The 21,241-nt window shown below is 36.0% G+C and overlaps 1 long non-coding RNA gene across 1 annotated transcript in view; it reads left to right on the top strand.

Annotated features, from left to right (window-relative positions):
* The window catches only part of LOC135206178 (uncharacterized), a 469,022-nt gene that overhangs the window by 85,490 nt on the left and 362,291 nt on the right, over nucleotides 1–21,241 (top strand). The window lies entirely within an intron of this gene.

The raw sequence follows: 21,241 nt of genomic DNA, 5'->3' as shown, positions 1-21,241 counted from the left end.
TGAATGTTTTAAGTAATAATAAGTCGTTAGATAGGTGTGAGCTGAGATTATATTACATTAAGATCAAAGGATTTGGAATTATTAATTCAGTTACTGTGGACGAGAAAGATATAAATGACACATGCATGTATGTTTGCATGTATGTATATAAGTCCGTCCTTTTTTCAGTATTAACTAAATTAATATAAACACACTCCTGAAAGAGAGAAAACCCTTCCGGACTTTAATACCTGCTGCATTTACTCATTCAAACAATACAATAGGATATTACCAAAGTCGTGATATGTGTTCGGTATCTCGACAGGGATTATATTTTTTTGTCTGAGTTTAATCGACTTTTAGGGTTGACTAGATTTTTCATGACATTTCCACTTTCCTTTTTCATAATTCGGTGTAGATCCCGCGAATTCTTGGGTTATTTTTATTTTATGCATTTTGGAATATTGGTAGGTTGTAAATTTTTGGCTCTTAACAGTAAAGCTGAAGCATGGGAAAGTGTTACGCAATTGTTAGTTACTTGTTTTCATATTGATTTTCTGTTATTTGGAACTTGCTTAAAATCAAATAAGAGGAAAAACACTCCTTGAAAAAGGTATTTATTAACTGAATAATGTAGTAAGATTTAGAAATTGTTTTAAGCTTCTATAAATGTGTGTTCTCTCACTTGCAAAACCTGTTTATGATTTTCATATTTTTCACCCAACAATAAATTGAGTGTAGTTATATTTGTTGGTAAACAATTCATTGTGATACATGGCGAAATGTACTTATTTTTTTTACCAAGTCCTTTCTTTGTAGCGGTTAAATGTTTGTATAAACTATATATGTAAATGACGTTTATCCCTTTCTCCACATTGTAGGATCTGTGTCCCATATTTCGTTAGGGTCGACCATACTAGTCTTCCTTCTCATTTTATCCGGTTTTCGTAGTTTGTCATGGCCTAACTCTTATATTTGCTATTGAGGAGGAGACGAACCCGAGTCCTCAGAGAGAATGTTTAACAAAACTCGTCTGTCAGTCAAGAGATTTTTGCATGTCTAATGATTTTTTTTTTTATTCAGTCTTTGAAACCTGTAGTAAAAATACCCGTTTCCAGGCATTTTATGAACATGTAGACACGGTGAAGAACAGCATCTGAGAAAATGGATAAATGTGTAGGTACACAGCAGTTAGTGTTCTCAGGAAAAAATGGAGCTCAGAGTTGTGTTACAGACTGTTACAATGGAGAGAGATATCTTATATTCCTTAAATGATTAGGCGAAGAGAATTTGAGGGTTATTCCTCGGGACGTAGACCAGAAAGCTGCATAATGCAAAAGATTGTTTTAAACTGCCTTGTAATTTATGGTATTTCATAAAGTGAAACTCTCTTGTAGAATATTATTGAAATTTTTACTTTATCCTTGTAACATTGAAGGCATGGGATTTCTGTCTGTAGAACTGTTGGATTATTATTATTATTTTTTTTTTTTGTGGTGGCCAATAAGAAAGAGTTCCACTTATCTCTAGAGGAAGTGATAAAACAAACCAGCACCCTCTCTCTCTCTGTCTCTCTCTCTCTCTCTCTCTCTCTCTCTCTCAAATCTTAATGGTTACCTTCTTCCCTCCTTCTAGAGTATCATAATAAAGTGACCTAACCATGGATAGAAAGTAGTAGTATCATCTTTGGTTACCTTTACTTTTTCTCATCTATCCGTCTTCCATTAGAGGCTGCAGCAGAGTATCAGGTCTCGGGATTAGATGAGGTCAGACGATCGGATTATTCCTCTCGCCTTCAGCGGTGTTTTTCAGCGTTAAACTACCAATTGGTCGTCCACCAGCCATCCGATTAGAAATCTTCCACTCAGGATAATTAATGTCGCAGACTGGTTTATTTTTTATTCGTCAATAATATGATCTCTGTCGTAATTAATTTGCATTCATTATTTTTATTGAGGGACATGATACATTTTTAAGAGATACCGAAACCCGTTTTTTTTTTATGACTGGTTTTGATTGTCTTTATCATCAGTCCAAGACTTCATATTCATCGCAAGTCAATTGTTCCGGGAATAACATGCTGGTCATTTTAGGATACTTGGGGCGTTCAGCACCCTTTCCTTTAAATTTTGCTTTCTTTCATTGACTAATGTCTCTGCCACTGTCTGTAGGTGCTGGGTTAACCCAGACGCTACAAGTAGTTGTTTTACGCCAGTTGGGTAATCTTCCTCAATACAGCCAAACTAGATTACAGCTATTTGCCTCTCCAAAGAAGGACGAACATCGGCGAGTTACTGGCAGAATGCAGTAGCTCTGAAAAAGCAATTGTTAGACAGAATGTAAGATCTATAACTTGAAGGGAGCTGATTCACCTATCACTTTCAAATCAAACTTGCTTAAAAGAGGGTCTTCTGCCTACTTATTATTATTATTATTATTATTATTATTATTATTATTATTATTATTATAAGGTCAGAATGTAGGAGTGCGAATGTCAGGGGTGTAATGAAGGATTCGTGATTAGTTGGTGTTGATCGATGGATTAATAAGGATTTAGTTATAAATGGTAATTGTTATATAAAGTGTGTGTGTTAAAATAAACGGTAGAATCGGTTGTTATATAATTTCAGCCTGTTTCCGTCTCAGGTGAAAAAAATGATGGATTTTTGTAATTAAAATAACTTAATGGGATAAACAAAATATACACTTGTATTTAATAGGGTTTGCGGTGACATAGGTCTAGGAAAAAAGCAGTTTATATGTGTGTATATGTTATATATTTATATATATATATATTTTAAAAGTATTTATATTAAATATCTATATATATAGATATATAAAAATATATATATTTATATCTAATATATTCTAATATATATATATATATATATAATATATCTATATACTATCAGCTAACAATCCTTTGGATTCCAGGTTCCTTCAAATAAGAGACCAGTCCATTTGGTAACGCACTTGCCTCTCATTTGAAAGACGTGGTTCGATCTCGATGTCAATCAGATACTTATTTCCAAAAAAACATGTTCTCAAGTCTCAAGTTTTGATCAGTTCCATTATATTTACGCTGAAAAGGTCATTCTAATGAAATGTTACCATTTGACTCATCGGTGGGTCGGAATGTTGGGTAAAATTCGTTGGTATGTTAGGTGGCAGCCTTCCTGGGTAAAACCTCAGGTACAGGGGCACTTAGGTTCCAACCTCTCTGATGACCTGTGCGAGTCAATTGGTAACGCCACGGCGAGTCAGAAATTCATTTTTGTGAAACTTCTTGCTTGAGTGTTACACGGTTCCATATACATATATATATATATATATATATATATATTATATATATATATGATATATATATATATATATGGAACCGTGTAACACTCAAGCAAGAAGTTTCACAAAAATGAATTTCTGACTCGCCGTGGCGTTACCAATTGACTCGCACAGGTCATCAGAGAGGTTGGAACCTAAGTGCCCCTGTACCTGAGGTTTTACCCAGGGAGGCTGCCAGCTAACATACCAGCGAATTTTACCCAACATTCCGACCCACCGATGAGTCGAATGGTAACATTTCATTAGAATGACCTTTTCAGCGTGAATATAATGGAACTGATCAACACATGGAAGGACATGTTTCTTGGAAATAAGTATCTGATTGACATCGAGATCGAACCACGTCTTTCAAATGAGAGGCAAGTGCATTATCAATGGACTGGTCTCTTATTTGAAGGACCTGGAATCCAAAGGATTGTTAGCTGATAGTATGCATGTAGGAAATAGTTAGGTGCTTGCGATGCTCTTGTAGATTTGACTTGCCATTTGCAAGACAGCTTTGATAAGCGGTTTGAGTGTAGATTAACTGCAATAGATTTTATCGCTGCTTTCGAATTAGTAGATCATGAGGCATGTATTTATAAACGTTAGAATCTTGGAGTGGGTGAATATGTTATGGATTTACTTCGAGATTTCCTTGCAGGTAGGCAGCAGCGTATTACTGTTGATGGGGTCTTTGCTGAACCACGACCTGTTGGTCTAGACTCTAGAGTCCCACAAGGTAGTGTTCTTGGTCCACTGTTATATATACAAGTGATGTGGCTTCTGGTCTGGAAAACAAGATTGTTCAGTATGCTGATGATGTAACATTTGTGGGTATAGTAAAATCTCCATTTATGAGAAATGATGCTGCCCTTTGTCTCAGTCATGACATGGAGCGGATTAGTGAATGATGTAGTCCTTGGGGTATAATCCTGAACTCCAGTAAAACGAAGATTAATAGATCTCGTGCCGATTTTCTTCCCCATCGTCCCCTTCAAATGGATGGGACTGCTGAATGAGTATGAAGCTATAATTATTCTTGGTGTGACTTTTGATTCATATCTTACCTTTGAGAGATATTTAATGAAATGTCAGCAAATGCCACACGAAAGTACGAAAGTCAGGTATTGTCTGTAAGGCGTCATGTATTCATAATAGTGATACCATTAACGCAACCTGTTTTAGGTCATTTGTCTTTCTTGCACTAAAATACTGTTCTCCCGCGCTTCTGCCAAAGACTTATCTCTTTTAGATATAGTGGTTCGTGTTCGTATAGGTTTCTATTTCCTAACATTAGGAAAAATCAACATTGTTAATTTTTCATAAGTTGTATTATAACAGATCTTTCACATTCACAATTGATCCCTGATCCTCTTTTCCTGCCGAGAGCGACCAGATTTGATGAACAGCAGCTGTCAAGTAAAGATATAAGTTGATTTCAGCTGCTGTACATATACTGTCAAATTCAGGCTTCAAACTTACAATCCCTACCATCCTATCGCCACCGTCAGGTAAGGACAGATGAACTTATCACTTATGTCTTTGTAAGTTATTTTCTCTGTAGAGAATTTTATATTATTGGATTATTTGTGGATCGTTATTTGGAAGCATGAAAATTTAATGTATATGCAAAATGTATATCAAACCATCACCTGCACACGTACACATACACACAGACACACACATTATCCATCTCTCTCTCTCTCTCTCTCTCTCTCTCTCTCTCCTCTCTCTCTCTCTATCTCCTCTCTCACTATATATATATATATATCTATATATATATATATTATATATCTATATATATATATCTGTGTGTGTGTATGTACGCATACACACGCACACACACATAAAAACCTTGCGCGCGTATTCTCACAAATATAAGCTATTAACTCTTTGGATCGAATCGTTTTAACTTCTTTCACCTACTAAGAAACGAGTTTGCTGATCGATAAAATCTGGGATGCCGCCGTATCATCTCTGATAGGAGAGATCGGTGTCCCGAAAAGGAAGTGGCTAAGGGCAACAGCCAGCAGCCCAGCCGCCTCTCTCTCTCTCTCTCTCTCTCTCTCTCTCTCTCTCTCTCTCTCTCTCTCTCTCTATAAAAAAAGAAATAAAAAACCCACCCTACAGCCCTCCTCTCTCAGCTACCTCGGATGCAGTCATTTGGATAATGAGATAATTTCTACAATACATTCTTACAAATCTTGGGAGTATCTTTAGAAAATGGAGGTGTAATCTCTCTCTCTCTCTCTCTCTCTCTCTCTCTCTCTCTCTCTCTCTCTCTCTCTAGCTAATAGACACTTATAAGGGCAAGTTATGACAGATTTGCGTTGCGGTTTAAGAGCGTTTGGAGAACGAAAGTAATGTAGATGGCGCCGGGTGCTTTCCCGCATTCTGCTATTATGTCATTGGTCGGCTCCTTTTAGATTAGTAAGTATTATGCAGATAATGGGACTGCCGAGTATGGCATCCAGCAGGGAGTTGCCCATCGGATTCATCTCAAAAAGCCGAAGCTGGATTATTACAGTCATTAAAGCGCTCGGGTGGTTGCAAGTAATAGTTACTGCGAAAAAGCTTAACTGTTTTTGTCAGGGCTCAGATAGAGAGAGAGAGAGAGAAGAGAGAGAGAGAGAGAGAGAGAGAGAGAGAGAGAATTTTTTCTTTATAAATTACAGCTGTATGTTTGTGTGTATATAAAATTTTTAAAAAGAATAACATATTTAGCCACAGCTGTCATAAAAAGAAACTGAAAAGTATATATTTTTTCAAGATTTCTCTCCTTACAAACTGTAGGATGACTTCTTAAAGATAAACTGTAATGGTTTAGAAACCGAAGAAAGGGATAAGGCTGTGTTGAAGAGACGCAGAGAATAAGCAATGACTTTCGAGTTCATGATTTCCTCATGCGAATGTAAAACCCAAAGTGTATCATGTTCTCCAGCGTCTTTCAAGTGCTGTACTCAAAGTAATATTTACATAATATTTGTGCTGGGAAACGGCGTAGAAAGACAAATTCGGAGGAAATGTCTTCTTAAGAAGTCCCTCTCAGGATGGAAAACGAAAAGAAAGTCCCTCCCTTCCTTGAAGAGTATTTTCTGAGAACTGAATCGTCCAAGGATTCCTATCCCCAAATCAAGGCTGACATCTCGACATTTATTATAAAATTTCACAAAACTGTCCGGTGTTAAAGGCCTCCGAACTCAAAACATTATTAAGACATCACTGTAATACGTATTGGTGTATTGCCTGGAGACGAAATGATCCAACGAGTGGTTTTTCTTTCTTTAAAAATGGAGTTGTGATTTATAGCCTCATTGAAAGATTTATCTTTATCCATCTGCCATGAGCTTATCTTTAGAATACACTTTTACGATATTCCGTAACGCATACATTTGTCAAGTAAAATGGAGCCACTCGACTTGAAGAACGTCATCATCTTCGCTCTGTAGTCTACGATGTCATATCGCGTTCCTGAAAGTCTTTTGGTCCCTGTAGCCTTGTATTTTTTTTTTTTTCATTGTAGTGTTGCAGAGGCTAATGTTTGGAAGTTGAAGATGAGTTACAAAAAGGCCAAAGTTGTAATATGCATCATATTTAGGCTATTTACGTTTAGCTTTCGTTTTCATATTTGTTTGTTTGTGCCAAAAACTAGCAAATAAACGCTATAAAATTTCAGACATTATCGTCATCGTTGTTTGAAACTTACGCTTTTTTTTCTTTTTTTTTTTGCGTACGGGAATGAACCTGAAAATGAAGATAAAGAAACGAGATATGAATTGGGAAGAAACTGTCTCCCTTATGAATGGGAAGGACAGGAGTGGTAGGAGAAAGTTGCTGATGAAAATAAGGAGAGTAGGTCAAGAGGCAACAAACACAGATCAGTTAGTATATGTAAAACTTATGTATACGTAAGTAAATATGAGAGAGAGAAACAAAATCAGAGAGCTGTGTGTGTTGGGGGGCGGGGGGTGGGGAGAGGTAGAATGCAGATGACTTTCCAACTATTCATTTCCACATCTGACCCGTTCATTTCTTCTCCCTTCATTTGAATTGAGCCGAACCGTATCGTTGTACGAAAACTCCTTCGGGGCAACATCGTCTGGTTGGTGGCTGGTTGGTTATAGCTTTGCAAGTTAACGACGCGAGCGAGTCTTTTCTTTCTAGATGATTTTTACGAGCATGTGAAATCTACGTTCTAGGTTAGTGTTGCTTCTTTCAGATGACTGTTCGATAGGTGCTTCGATCTTAATGAAAGGGTTTAGGATTAAACGTCCTTACGGGGAACGCCGATTTTGCCCCCGCATTAAGATGTTCTGAGCACTTTCTGCAGTTTAAAGTACGATTTTAGCCATGGCCATTGTATCTGAAGTATGTGGACCCTAAGTTATATTACAAAGACTTAATTTTCTTGCTGTGATGTGTATGTTTATTCTTTGTAGCCTTTCCAAGAAGGAAATATTATTGTGGTTAAAAATGTGAATGTATCCTTCGTTGCATTTCAAAGTAATAAAGTTAGTTGCAATGAGATAATTGAAGTTTATTCTTCATTGCATTCCAAAGAGATGAAGTTTAGTGTTTTCATATATAGGAATTTTAGTTTTTATCACATGGCAAAGGAATGAAGTGCAAAGCGTTCAGAGGGGTGAAGTTCATCCATTACATGTCAAAGAATGACGTTTCTTGCGATCAGAGATGTGAAGTTCATCCATTACATGTCAAAGAATGACGTTTCTTGCGATCAGAGATGTGAAGTTCATTCATTACGTTTAAAAAAAAGTAAAGTTAATGGCATTCAAAGCTGTGAGGTGTGTTGCTCATTTCAAGTTATCTGTGATTCAGTAGAATAAATGTGGCCACGTATCTATATGGAAAATTTTATATATCATAGATATATTCTTGATTAATTTACAGGTTCCGTATGCGGGCGTCAGATTAGGCCAATTTCGCCCAATTTATTCCTGTGAATTTTAAAATTACCGAAATAGCGTGTACTGTCACAAATTTGAAACGCGAATTTTACCTTTCCTTGGATTCTTTAAAATGCCTCAAACCCAGTGAACAGTTTGTTTCCCTTTATATTTAAGAAGTGTTTTGAAACATACGTGAAGAAGAAGGTATGACAATATCCCAATATTGTTAGGGTCCAAAGATAAGAAATCTGATAAATGAACAAGGCGTGATCCGACCTCCAGCTTACTCTGAGCGCGTGCTAAGTACTATGGACAAATAGAGCGTTGTTTCACCAACGAAAATTAAAATAAATACAGTATATTTTATTAGAAATCATTTTTCTGTACATGCACATTATGTATTTTTTACATTTTCATTCTAATAAATAAATCATAAATATCCTATCCTAAAATTCCTGTATCTTTAACTCAACTCGAAACACCTTTTTCAGACCTTTTTAGGCTTTTTAATCAAAGTTTTCAAACAGGGTATAGTGCTGTAAGGAGGCTTGTACAATAATAATAATAATAATAATAATAATAATATTCAATAGCCATAGATTGGATATTAAAATATTAGCTCTTTTCTTGATTTATTTTCTTTCTTTTTTCTTCTGTCGACATGCTGAGGTGTACTCGCTTTTGTGGTCTCACTCTTGCGCTCTCCTTCGTATCTAGATCCAAATCTCTTTCCATTGCAGTAAACACCTGATTTTATGATGATCAAAAATCATTTATTATTATTTACATTATTAGTGTTGATTATTTTGTTGCATCGCTAATTTTCTTCACGTAATCGCGTTCTTTCATCTAAGAAAAATTTTTAGTAAGGTTTTATTTCTCTGTCGTGTTATTTTCGCGTTTTGAAATGGATGTTTTTAAGGGAACTTGTTTTTTTTTTTTTTTTTTTTTTTTTAAATCTGTAGTTAAAACCGCATATCCTTGGTGCGTTTGGCTTGTCTTGGGCGTTTGTTAACTAAATGAGCGGAGCAGACGGAGAGGCATTGTGATGCTCGAGACGGCGCTCAATTATTCTACACTGGGCATTTGTCAAGGGCCAGAATAATGATAATAAAATAAAAGATTGGGCGATCCCTATCTTTCTCGGGGAAGAAGAACGATTTTGAGCGATACATTTATATGCATACCGCGCCTTCGACATTCCTGGCTTTACAATGAGTCGAATTGTTAATGTGCCTTTGGTTGAATAAATAATCTCCTAGTGGGACTCTCCGAAAATGAGTCCCTCTTCGGTTCACCTGTAAGTCTTCATGTTGTATCTCCTTCCCTTTCTTTGATGTAGGTCTCATTATTATTATCGTTCTCATTGCCGTTACAAATCTCATCGCGTGTAAGAACTCATCAAGAGAATAACGAAAATCGGTCCCACTTATTGTCAGCTGTTTCAATCCTTGTATTGTTGTTAACTTCATCTCTTTTGCCTTAGAGCATCACATTTTAGTAAAGTTCTCATGTTTAATATAGATATCACACTATATGTTATCAGTATAAAAATGCATTATTAATTGCATGAAAATGAATATTTAAGTTTTCATGCATTGAACTCCTTTGGCGCGTCGTTCCAAAGTTTTTTTTGTTAATACATATCTCACTAATAATGTAGATCTCATTATTCATATAAACGGTGGGCATTTTAGGGCCACGTCGTCTTTGGCTTATCTTGACAGACGTTAAGGAGTTTACCGTTTGGATTTATTTGCTTCGTTATCATATCTGCAGCATCGCTTTTGTAGGTTAAGTAGAGTGACTCTCGGATTTCTAACGACTCAAACTTTTTTTTTTTTTATGTATCCACTTTATAGTTCAAATTAATATTTAAAGGGAAACATTTCTTTTACGATGTTGAGTAGTTGTTTTAAAGAGCGTCTCCTACCAATATTATTATTATTATTATTATTATTATTATTATTATTATTATTATTATTATTATTATTATTATATTATTATTCTTATTATTATTAATGTTCGTTTACAAAGAACATTTGTTGAAGACGAAAAGTCTGAATTCCGAGCTACTATAGTTTGCCAAATTACAAAATGAAGAAAATGAAGGAAAAGGCGAAAAAAATTTCACTGTAGCAATTTTATTCTAAGTTGTCCAAAACCATTTTTCTATATTGCTTTCTCAGTTTATATTTTGTAATCAGTTACCTAGGAAACCATTAGATTCCGTTGGATTTTGAACTACTGAAAGAAAGCCTATTGTGTTGATATTTTAGTTAGTCGAATGATCTTACTCAACCCGGGTTTAAAAAATGATTAACAATATGAAAGCATTTGTAGGGGGAGAAACTTTAAAGTTAATGTTAACGAGATTGAGATGCGATGATAAAGAGAATCCCGGAAAATGGATCAGTTAGTGTTAGTGTAAAGGTAACCGAAATGCAAAGACGAGATGAGAGGTGAGACTGGAAAGTAGGTGTTCAGCAAAAGGTGTGGAGTGGGGGAACATATGCACGATAAAAATGATTTCATGCAAGGATTGTTGTGCCAATCCTTTCTTTATCACAGTGAAAATACAAGAAAGAACAGAGCCATGACAAGGAGATAATCGCTTGTTAGTGATGGAGAATGGGAGAACATAGGTACCTGGAAAAGGTGTAGAATTTAGGACAGGGGTTTTTAGAGAAAGGATGGAAGAGAGATTTGGATAATGCTGGCTTGATCGACTGAAGAACATAGTAGTAATTGCTATCTTGTGTATTTCAGAGGCCAACCCTCTTAAGGAAAATGACTTACTAGTAAAAAAATATATTATCATTTAGAAACCTCCTTTTATACCAAGAACATAAATAGTTTTTGTTCTAAGATTCAACGTCGTGTAGATTTAGAATATCATAATCCTAATATCACGTAGTTTAATCGTGTGCGATTGTTTTAAACAAAGCCTCATTGTGTGGTAATTGACTTTCATTGCCCTCAAGAACCGGACTTTCCTCATGCATTCCCTCTCCTCCACTTCATTACGTAATCCTGTCCCGTCCCCAAACACACTGTACTATTTCTTCAAGTGTTAGAGTTCAAGTGTATATAAAAAATTCTCAAGTGATATGTTAAAGTACCTAGCATCATTTTGTCTATTTGATTAAGGATTCATATTTACGATACATCTGTACTACTTATATACCTTGTTGATAGATAGATAGATACATAAATAGATTGATATTTTTATTGACCACAATACAAAATAATATGAATTTTACAAAAGAGTATTTGGTCCAAATTACAAAATTAAGTACAGTAGATTTTGTACAATCTCTTATACAAACTAAATTAATTTCAATTACACATATATGTACTAAAACTAAAACAAAACCAATTTAACCATACGCCATCAACAAGTTCGATACATGAAATCGTCTTTTTCCCTTCTCTTTATGCAAAAGAGCTAAGACATCGGAACTACTTTTTGTTCAGATTTCGGCGAGCTTGACCGGATGTTATGTGCGTTTGTGTAATCCAACGTTAAAGCAGTTTCAGCTGTTATGCATTTTTAAATGAATGATGTCTTATTACTTTCTTGCAGTTTCAGTAAAGTTATTGTACATTGTATAGAAATCATGAAAAATTCCTGATACTATTGGTCATCCTCTCGGAATCAAGCTACCAGGGATTGTTGGTTGTGAGCAGCATTTATATTCTCTCTCTCTCTCTCTCTCTCTCTCTCTCTCTCTCTCTCTCTCTCTCTCTCTCTCTCTCTCTCAAACAGACGCTGAACCATTAACTTTTCAAAAAGTGTTTCCACTCTTGTATCGCCTTCTCTTCACTAATGAAATTGCATGGTTAGTTGCTGACATTTTACCACTTCGGTGTTTCTTTCAGCTTAGTAATTGGAATGGCTTAATTTAGTTGCTGATGTTTTACCATTTCGGTGTTTCTTTCAGCTTAGTAATTGGAATGGCTTAATTTAGTTGCTGATGTTTTACCATTTCGGTGTTTCTTTCAGCTTAGTAATTGGAATGGCTTAATTTTCTCCATGCTCCGGTGAGACCAGGGCCTCCTTTCCAGTGGCATCTCGGTAGAGGTGCTCGCACTTACATGGTCGTCGACTTTCAGGAGTCGAGGATGACGTTTCACTGGAAGCGAGCGGCTGTTTTAAAACTCACTGGACTCGGTGACGTCTTTATTGTGAAAGAGGAGACTGTATCTAAGTTTATTCTTTCTGGGACTGTAATCCGCAAAAAAAAAAAAGAAAAAAAAACCCTTCCCACTACAATACTTGTCCATTACATCGCGGCTTCGAAATTTTAATGAAATTCAATAGTTAATAAATACACATTATGTGCGGAAAGCCACAAGATCTACCGAGAGAAAAATCCAACCCCAAGAATCACAGATCTCAATATCTTTCATCTTATTCCAAGCAGTCTAGGGCAACCGTCTCATCATATGAATGCATCCGTCGTGGCAGAGATAAAGCCCTAGATAAGTGTGGTATCCGAGAAGAGACTAATAATTAAGGATGACAGCGACATTGCTTCTCCATTTTCTACCTCGGAGACCGCAACCCGCGTCATTGAGGCGATTACGCAACAAAAGGTAGAGGGGTATTGTTTACACGGGGGCGTTCTTCATAACTCCGTTGACTGGAGGAAGGTATGGAATCCACAACGACACGCATTGGGCACGGTGAACACGACCAAGGGGCGTATGTTGACAGGTGTTGGGTTGACAGAGGGCGGCCGCTGTGCGCGCTTTCCCGGAGATGCTTATTGTTATATAAACGGAGTGGAATCGGTTGGTATCTTGGTATAAGAATCGTTTTTCCCAGAAGCGCACTTTGTACAAAATGTCAACGCATACCTTGGCTGTCTCCCGTAGGGTTAAGATTCTGGTTTACACAATTGGGTTGATCGAACCGGCAAGTTTAGTGCCATGTACAACATTGGATCAAGAAGTTTGTCATTGAAATTATCTCTTATTTATGATTGCAAATTTCTGATTGCTGCCTGCATTAAGAGATAAGTTGTAAGTGTTAATGTACCGCAACATAATATTTTGTATATTACCTTGCAAAACTGTGCTTTGATGAGTTAATACCACCAAAAATTCTTTTTATTTGCATGGTATTCGTTTCAATACATCCTATATGAACATAAGCCTATGCAACGATTGTATTCAAAGATTATTCATTCTGGCATAAGGGCAAATGTATTGGTGCTGGAATAGAGACTGTAGTGCTTTAATTTCTTGATCTTTATTTATGTAACATTATGAATCAGATACTGTTGACAGTGTGAAGTTGGGAACAAGGTGTTTCCTTCAGAGGGCATCCTGGTAGTTTCGTAAAAAGTTTGCCTATAGATAAGTGCGGATATCACCATGTAAATTAGTGTGTGCGTCTAACGTATACGATGCTGGTGCGTGGTTTAATCTTTTTTTTAATCTTCAGACTTACCAACCCTGACGTCATTGTTATAGGATCTCTTTACCTTCAAAGATGCTATCGTGATATTGAATTTGTTTCTTCCTGTGTTTGGGGTTTTCCGTGAAAGAAATATCTGATTATTTTGTAGCTAGATTTTATGTTTCATAGTAGAAGTAGCTATGAAATGGATTTTTCTTTTATTGAATGTAAAAGAGAGAGAAAAAAAAAAACAGTTTTGCACCGTCGTCTTATGAGACACCTCTATCATAGAACAAACCAGCATCCACTATTGCCCCACTTAACTTTCATTATTGGCGTAAATCATTGAGTTATTGGACAAAATAAAATCTATAATAGATATATTTGTTTTGCGTCAAGCGGATTATGCGTCTCTTGAACTTATTCTGTAAAAATTTCAGAGGTGTAATAGCATTTAAAGAAACCCTCCTGTGGCGTGAAGATTGCTGAGCGTTTTCAACTTCGTCTTGTATAGCTCAGGAACGCCACCGGTCACACACAAGGTCACATAGTTCCGTTCTTGTCTTTCTGCTACAACAGAAATTATATATAGCAACAACAGATTACTCGGCCTCCAGTTGACCGTATAGATGATGATAATATTCTAATTTATCCATGTGTATGTATAAAGCTGACCACTCACGTATAACAAAGAGACTATAGTGTTTATCCGTCGAAATAATTCTATAATGAATTAGCTCGCTGATGTCGGAAATACTTTCTTCAAATCATCAGTGGATTATTACTACCCCAGCCCCTTAAACAGTTTTACGCAATGTAACTAACAGTACTGGAAGGTCATGTCTTAGCAACATATTCCATCATTGCTTACCCGAGTCATTTGTGAACTTATTAGTTTGCTACAATCTTGCAGCAGACCACAGCCAATGAACGATTGCACGTTATTTTTAGCACCTGCTTTCGCTATGCTGCGAACACCCCAACCCCTTTCCTCCCAATATGCTTTCGCCTACTGTAAGTTGGTACTTAAGAATCGCCAGACAGCCATGGGTGGCATCTGAAAGTAACTTTCGGTGATGAGTTAACTACAGTCTACAGATGCTTTCATTTTCGGCACCACAGTTGCCGAAGTGACTATCACAGGAGAATCAGTGGGAATTCTTTTCGAACATGATAAATGCCATAGTGGATTCAGGTAGAGACGCCTTTAAACAGCGTCATGGTAATCGGTAATTACTGGGTTGGAACGATCTGGTGATCGAAGAGCAGGAAATGTTTTTATTGTGGAGGCTATTATCCTGAGGCTGCGGAACAGGAAAACGGGAAATAGCGATGCTAATGACTTTTCGAAATGCCTCCACTTTATAACAGACCCAGGTCAACTTTTGAGCAAGGGGCTAGAGGTCAGGAATTCGCTTATCTCTATTGAAGGTCAAAGGGTGTTGGTCATATCTATGCCCTCTCGTTTATGATTTTAATGTATTTCATTATTGTTTGTGTGTTTTGTTCTTGTTAGTTTAGTTCTTTTCATGGTTTTTTTTTTTTTCCTTGTGTTAAATGTTGGCATCAGTATCTTGATTATTATTATCGTTATAATTATTATTGTTGTTGTTGTTATACCACTTTTTTCATCAAAAACCTATTTTTTTATTTCCATTGCAAGGGGTGCTACCAATAACACTACAGCTTCTTTACTTATTAAATGAGGCCACATCACTGCAACACACTACAACTCTTACAGAATAGATCTCCCATAATCTTCCAGTATGTATGTACATTTGTTGTTCAGATATCTAAACGAGAAAAGTTTCCTCTGCGCCCTTGTGCTAGAACTACATTTTCTCTTACCAAATTGGGAAGTAGTACGTGTGTTTATGGATCTCCGTTTGTTGGGCCATTTCCAAACACGAGTCTCGTTTCTTGTCTTTGAATGTAAGATAGAAAGAAAAAAAAATTGTACTAGAACAATATTTTTTTCCTCTTCATGTAAAGTGGTGTTTGATTTGAAAACGGAATTGTATTGGTATGATGAATTAAGAAAAATTTATGTGACTGTCCCAAAAAAATCCCCTTTGGTATTGATATATTCGGTTTTTCAATCTCGTTTGTTTATTTCCGTGAACTTGACATTAGAAAAACACAGATATTTCAGTGGTGAATTCGCAAGATAAGAGAGAGAGAGAGAGAGAGAGACGAGAGAGGAGAGAGAGAGAGAGAGAGAGAGAGAGAGAGAGAGAGAGAGAGAGTAAGCAGGCATTGACCTTGTCCTCCAAAATCGCCCTCTTTACTAATGACATCATCTGTTTTCTCAGTTATCCTTGGAATGTTGTTATCTGCCAGGAGTTTATGTTTTCTTCCGAATGTAGATGTGGTTGTTCCCGAGAACGACGAACAGGGAGCTGAACGTTTGATAAGCTCGTGTTTAGCTCTTAAGTGGCCTTGACCCACTCCCTGCTTGTGATTTGGTTTTATGGACTATTGGGTCCGCTTCTCTCGGTTTACTAATATTTACACATATTTCATTATATATATATATATATATATATATATATATATATATATATATATATTATATAATATATATATATATATATATATATATATATATATATATATGTGTGTGTGTGTGTGTGTGTGTGTCTGTGTGTGTGTGTGTGTGTGTGTGTGTGTGTCGATTCCTAGGAAACCAGAACATTTGGGTGGGTAAAATCGCTTTTCCACTTTCATGATTCTGATTCAGAACCATTACGACTTTGAGATTTTGGGAAATCATTGGGAGATCAGTTCTTGAGTTAGATACATTAGTCATGGTTGTTGATAAAATGCTGGGCTCAAAAAATTTTTCTTAATCTAACGGAAAATTGTAAATGAAGATCGTAATTGCGTAAATTATTCATATTGTATCGTAGCAGTGCGTCAGACTTCGTAGGTGGTTTTTGTGTCTTGTTCCCGTGATACTGTTCTTAGGTGTGGTTTAACATTTTCGCCACTTAAATGGTTTTAGCTTTTATGCGTATCTCCGGTAAGGTTTACGTTAATATATTAAAAGCCGGGACTTAAAACTGTTAGGTAGGTTGGATTTCTTTAAGTCTTTCTGAAATATTTGTGATTGAAGTGCAAAGTTGAAGAGAAAATATATCGCTCAGTCGACAAGCTTCAGCATAATAGAATATCGTACGCATAAAGTGCGCTATTATTTTTAACCTTTATAAACTCTCTCTCTCTCTCTCTCTCTCTCTCTCTCTCTCTCTCTCTCTCTCTCTCTCTCTCTCTCTCTGAGTGCTTCTACACTTCAAATTCTCAGGGGAAATATAACTCGACTTTCATTCATCCGCATATACTAATACGCATTACCATCCGGTAAATATTCATACATTTTCTTGTAGATTTTAGTGGTACTATCCGTTCATTACTTTCAAGCATTTGTGGCTTATATTCAGCTTTAGTTCGTTATTAGGAAGCGGATGAAAAATTATTATTGTTCTTTTAGGTTAAGCTGGCCCTATGTCAGCAACGGCCGCTGCACCTGAAGCAGCCCGTAGAGAGAAATTTTAAAGAGGGATGCTATTATATGGTACATTACAAAATAAAAGGAAGACAGTGAAACCATTAGAGATTCGTGTGTTGTGTTAACAGTTTTTGATCATTCTTGACACAGTGCGAGATGACATTGGTAAATGGTAACGCTTCGACTTGAGTTTGGCACGGTTTTATGTCGGGGAGCCGTAAGTGATTTGTGAGTATACCTTGTAACATTTTGCAGTTAACCGGTCGTCAGTTCGTAGGTAAGAGTCATTCAAGCAAGAATCGTGAAGATCTTTAATCCGGAAACTTCTTGAAGTGGGAACTAGATCTGACATTTCTGGAGCCATTTCCTGTAAAGGAAAGAAAGGTTTTTCTTGTACACACACACACACACACATATATATATATATATATATATATATATATATATATATATATACGTATATATGTAGCTATATATAGCTATATATATATATATATATATATATATATATATATGATATATATATATATGTAAAGACCACGAGTCATGTCTATTTTTTTTAAAGTAATCTACCGCGCACCAGTAAGAAAAGCGTAAAAAATACATACACTGGTATATATATGTGTGTGTGGGTGGGTGGGTGTTATGTTTGTGATTTTTCTGCACCAGTGTATGTATTTTTTACGCTTTTCTTACTGGTGCGCGGTAGATTACTTTAAAAAAAGATAGACATGACTCGTGGTCTTTACATTCGCTTGTTTATCGTTGTCCTTTTTTCTTTAATCTATATCGACATTTATGACTGTAAAGACCAGGCGTCCCTCGTTAACAGACCAAACAGTGTCTTGCCATTTGTTATCGCAGAATTTATGAGGTCACAGTCGAAGTCACGTACACACTTTCCACTCAGTCACAGGGATGTTGCTTCTAAGCCGTCGCTGACAGGGCAGCCAGGCGGAAAGAATTGTTTGTTGATGTTCTTTGGTGTGCGAGGCACACGTGCCAGTTGGTTGCGTGACGTCACTTCCCTCCATCGGCTCCTTCGAAGGCGCCGTGTTTATTTTGTGAGGAGGCCTACGGAATGGGCTACCTGGTGCTTTATCTAGCCAAAACTTGATGGAAAGGAGAACAAAACCAATATACACATGCTTCTCAACGAGGGAAGATCGTATGAAATGGCAAAGAGAGAATATAGTTTTATTAAAAATTTCTTCATCAGTTCCTGATATTTTTACCAGGTATTGAACTGATGAGGCATTGTTTGATAATGTATAGTAATGGGGAGGAATAACAGTACTCTCTATATATTGCCTACTAATAGTTTGTTATGGAGTGTAGTGTGTTTCTTAGTTTTCATATTCATAGCGGTTTCCGTGAAAGTGATGTAATGTAAATAGCCCAGACGTTAATATAGAGAATTTTAGCAACTAGATGTTTCATCTTTGAGCTTTCTAACTTCTTATAGCGCATTTTAAGTTAATACGAGACCTCTGTCAGTAGAAAAAGGAGTGTGTTGCCTTCTTGAAAAGACCTATTTGTTTATCATTGCCATCGCATTTGCGGCGTTGCCAGTGTAATTAAAAGAGATTAGATGTTAAAGGTCTCGCATTTACCGTATTCTGGATTAATCCCCATGAAATAAGCAATAATCTCTTATACGATACTATATTTACGCACATTTATAAAAATGTAAAGGATTCATAATAAAGAAATCTATCTAGAATGATGTTCTTTATGAGAAATTTGCCAGTATATGCAGGGACTGAACTTTATTCCATGTAAAACACTTAAACACAAGAATGTTGAGAGAAAAGGCTCCTCAGTGATATTTATTACACTGATTATAAAGACGTAATACAAAACTAGCTAATCCTGGGAACAGTTTTCTGCACCGAGGTCCTTAAAATTGGCTTAGATAATTCAGAAGTACTAGATGATTTGGACATAGAATATCCTAAATACTGGACAAGTGTCCTTGAAATAAATAAAAACCTGGTTGAGGTGCAGATGATCATTTTGAATTATTGAAGGAAGTGGCCTTGAAATCTCAAGATTACAGAATGAAATGGTCTTGAAGTGTCAAGAAAATTAGATTTATTAGCTTTGAAATGTCGAGAATACTACATTAAGTACCTTGATAGTAAAAAGAATGTTGTACAGAGATATAAAGAAAAAAATCAACTTGGTCTTTTACGGTACCAAAACTTTACAAATTATGAAAAGGCACTGAAAAAGTTGGTGGATTTATATTTCAACATTTGTTCATAATTTGACCTTATTCTTTTTTTTTTTTTTTTTTTTTTTTTTTTTTTTTTTTTTTTTTTGTTACACGTTATTGGATCAGTCAGTCAATCATTTAAAATCTTAGGTGGTTGCCTGAAAGAATATCGGCATTGTTATGTATATATTGGAAAGTATAAACATCTTGGTTTTTTTTTATGTATTTGTTGATTTGTCATAAATATTATTCTTCTATTTTTATGACCGCTTAATAACAGTTTTTAGCAAAAGTGGGTTACTGAAGCAGCTCTATGATGATTTAGTTATCTTGATATTAGAACATATCCTTTTCCACTTTTAATGGCCTTGGTAGTATTATGTTTTTATTTTACGCAACTGACATTAGTCATCTCTACACGTGCTGGTCTTCAACTTCCACGTAGGAACATGCGACGTGATTCAGACTCGATTGAGTCATATTTTCTGTTTGTTGTTTTCCTGGTAGGACTCTGATGAACGATGAAGTGCTCGCTTCCCTGAGAATCCCGTAACCTGAGCCATTTCTTTGAATTCCCAGCCCTCTGCAACAACTAGCTAGAGTTGGTCTTCTCTGTATTCTTTCTTGTTTGGTCTGGTTATATTTGCTCATATGACATCAGTAAAATTGAATTCGATTACTTTATTTCATATTTTATGCCGGTAATGCACCGTGAAATGTTCGATTAGTTTGTGCTTCAAGATAATATATATTAGAAAATGGGGATATAGAAAATATGGTATAGTGATATCTGATATTTAGACATCAGACTTGACTTTGTTTTTTTCATTTTTCCTCCAAGACTAAGCATTTTTTTCCTTTTAAGAGGATCGAGTTTTCGTGCGATAAGCGTTTGTTAGTGCAAGTGTAACTTCGCAGAATTAGTGAATTTCCCACGCTCCCGTCTTCTGTCAAGAGTACTCGAACGGTGTTTGCTGTTTCAGTGAAAGCTCCTTCCTACCATGTCCTCTCTCTCTCTCTCTCTCTCTCTCTCTCTCTCTCTCTCTCTCTCTCTCTCATGTTTCCTTAACTAAAGGAGTCAGTTAATTCCCCTAATCGTGACTCATATGTTGCAAAATATTTGTATGGTTGAGCGCATGTGTTTGTTTGCATTTCTTGAGTTCTAACGCCATCTGCTGAGCAATCTCTTAATCCCCATGATCTGTATCTCGGTGTAAAGTTGAATAAATTTTAACAATTTATGTCATTTACATTCAATGATTAGAAATATGGTCTTCAGGAAACTATTTCTTTATTTCCAAATATTTGGATTGCTTAAGTTACTTATTCCACGGATAAGTATCCTTACAAGTATCTCTTTGAAGACATTATTAACAACAGTTGAACTGCGTTTGCCTTCAAACTTGGTATAGGCAAGTAGTATGGTAGGATTCTAAAGATTAGTAACACGGTAAAGTAGGCCAGCTTAGGAAAAATTAAACCTCTTACAGGAATTGCTTATTTTAGCAGCATAATGATCGAAAATTTTCATATGCTTTATTTCAAGCTGAAATGTCTTAATCACTCAATTTCCTCGTCAATCTCAGTATATGTCTGTATGTCTTAATTTGTCTGCATACCAGCGGTTGTATTTGTTTATTGAGTTTTTAAATCTTTATAGGGCACGTCATTTGGACATCGGGATCAGTTTTATTTGTCGTTGAAATATATCATTATTTGGCCAAAGTATGCCATTAATTTAAACAGAAAGGGTGGATATGTGATTATTTTAAAGAAACCTTTGTTGATGAAATTCGAGTATTACTGCTAAAAAGAGAGGAGCGGAGCAGATGCATCAGACACTGAATTTTAATCTGAAAAGAAATTTCAAACAAAAGAAGATTTATGAATAATCA

This window comes from Macrobrachium nipponense, chromosome 29 (assembly GCF_015104395.2).
Source record: "Macrobrachium nipponense isolate FS-2020 chromosome 29, ASM1510439v2, whole genome shotgun sequence".
In the NCBI taxonomy this organism is placed as follows: domain Eukaryota; kingdom Metazoa; phylum Arthropoda; class Malacostraca; order Decapoda; family Palaemonidae; genus Macrobrachium; species Macrobrachium nipponense.
Note: the sequence above shows the minus strand (reverse complement) of the source record. Positions and strands in the feature narration are given on the sequence as shown.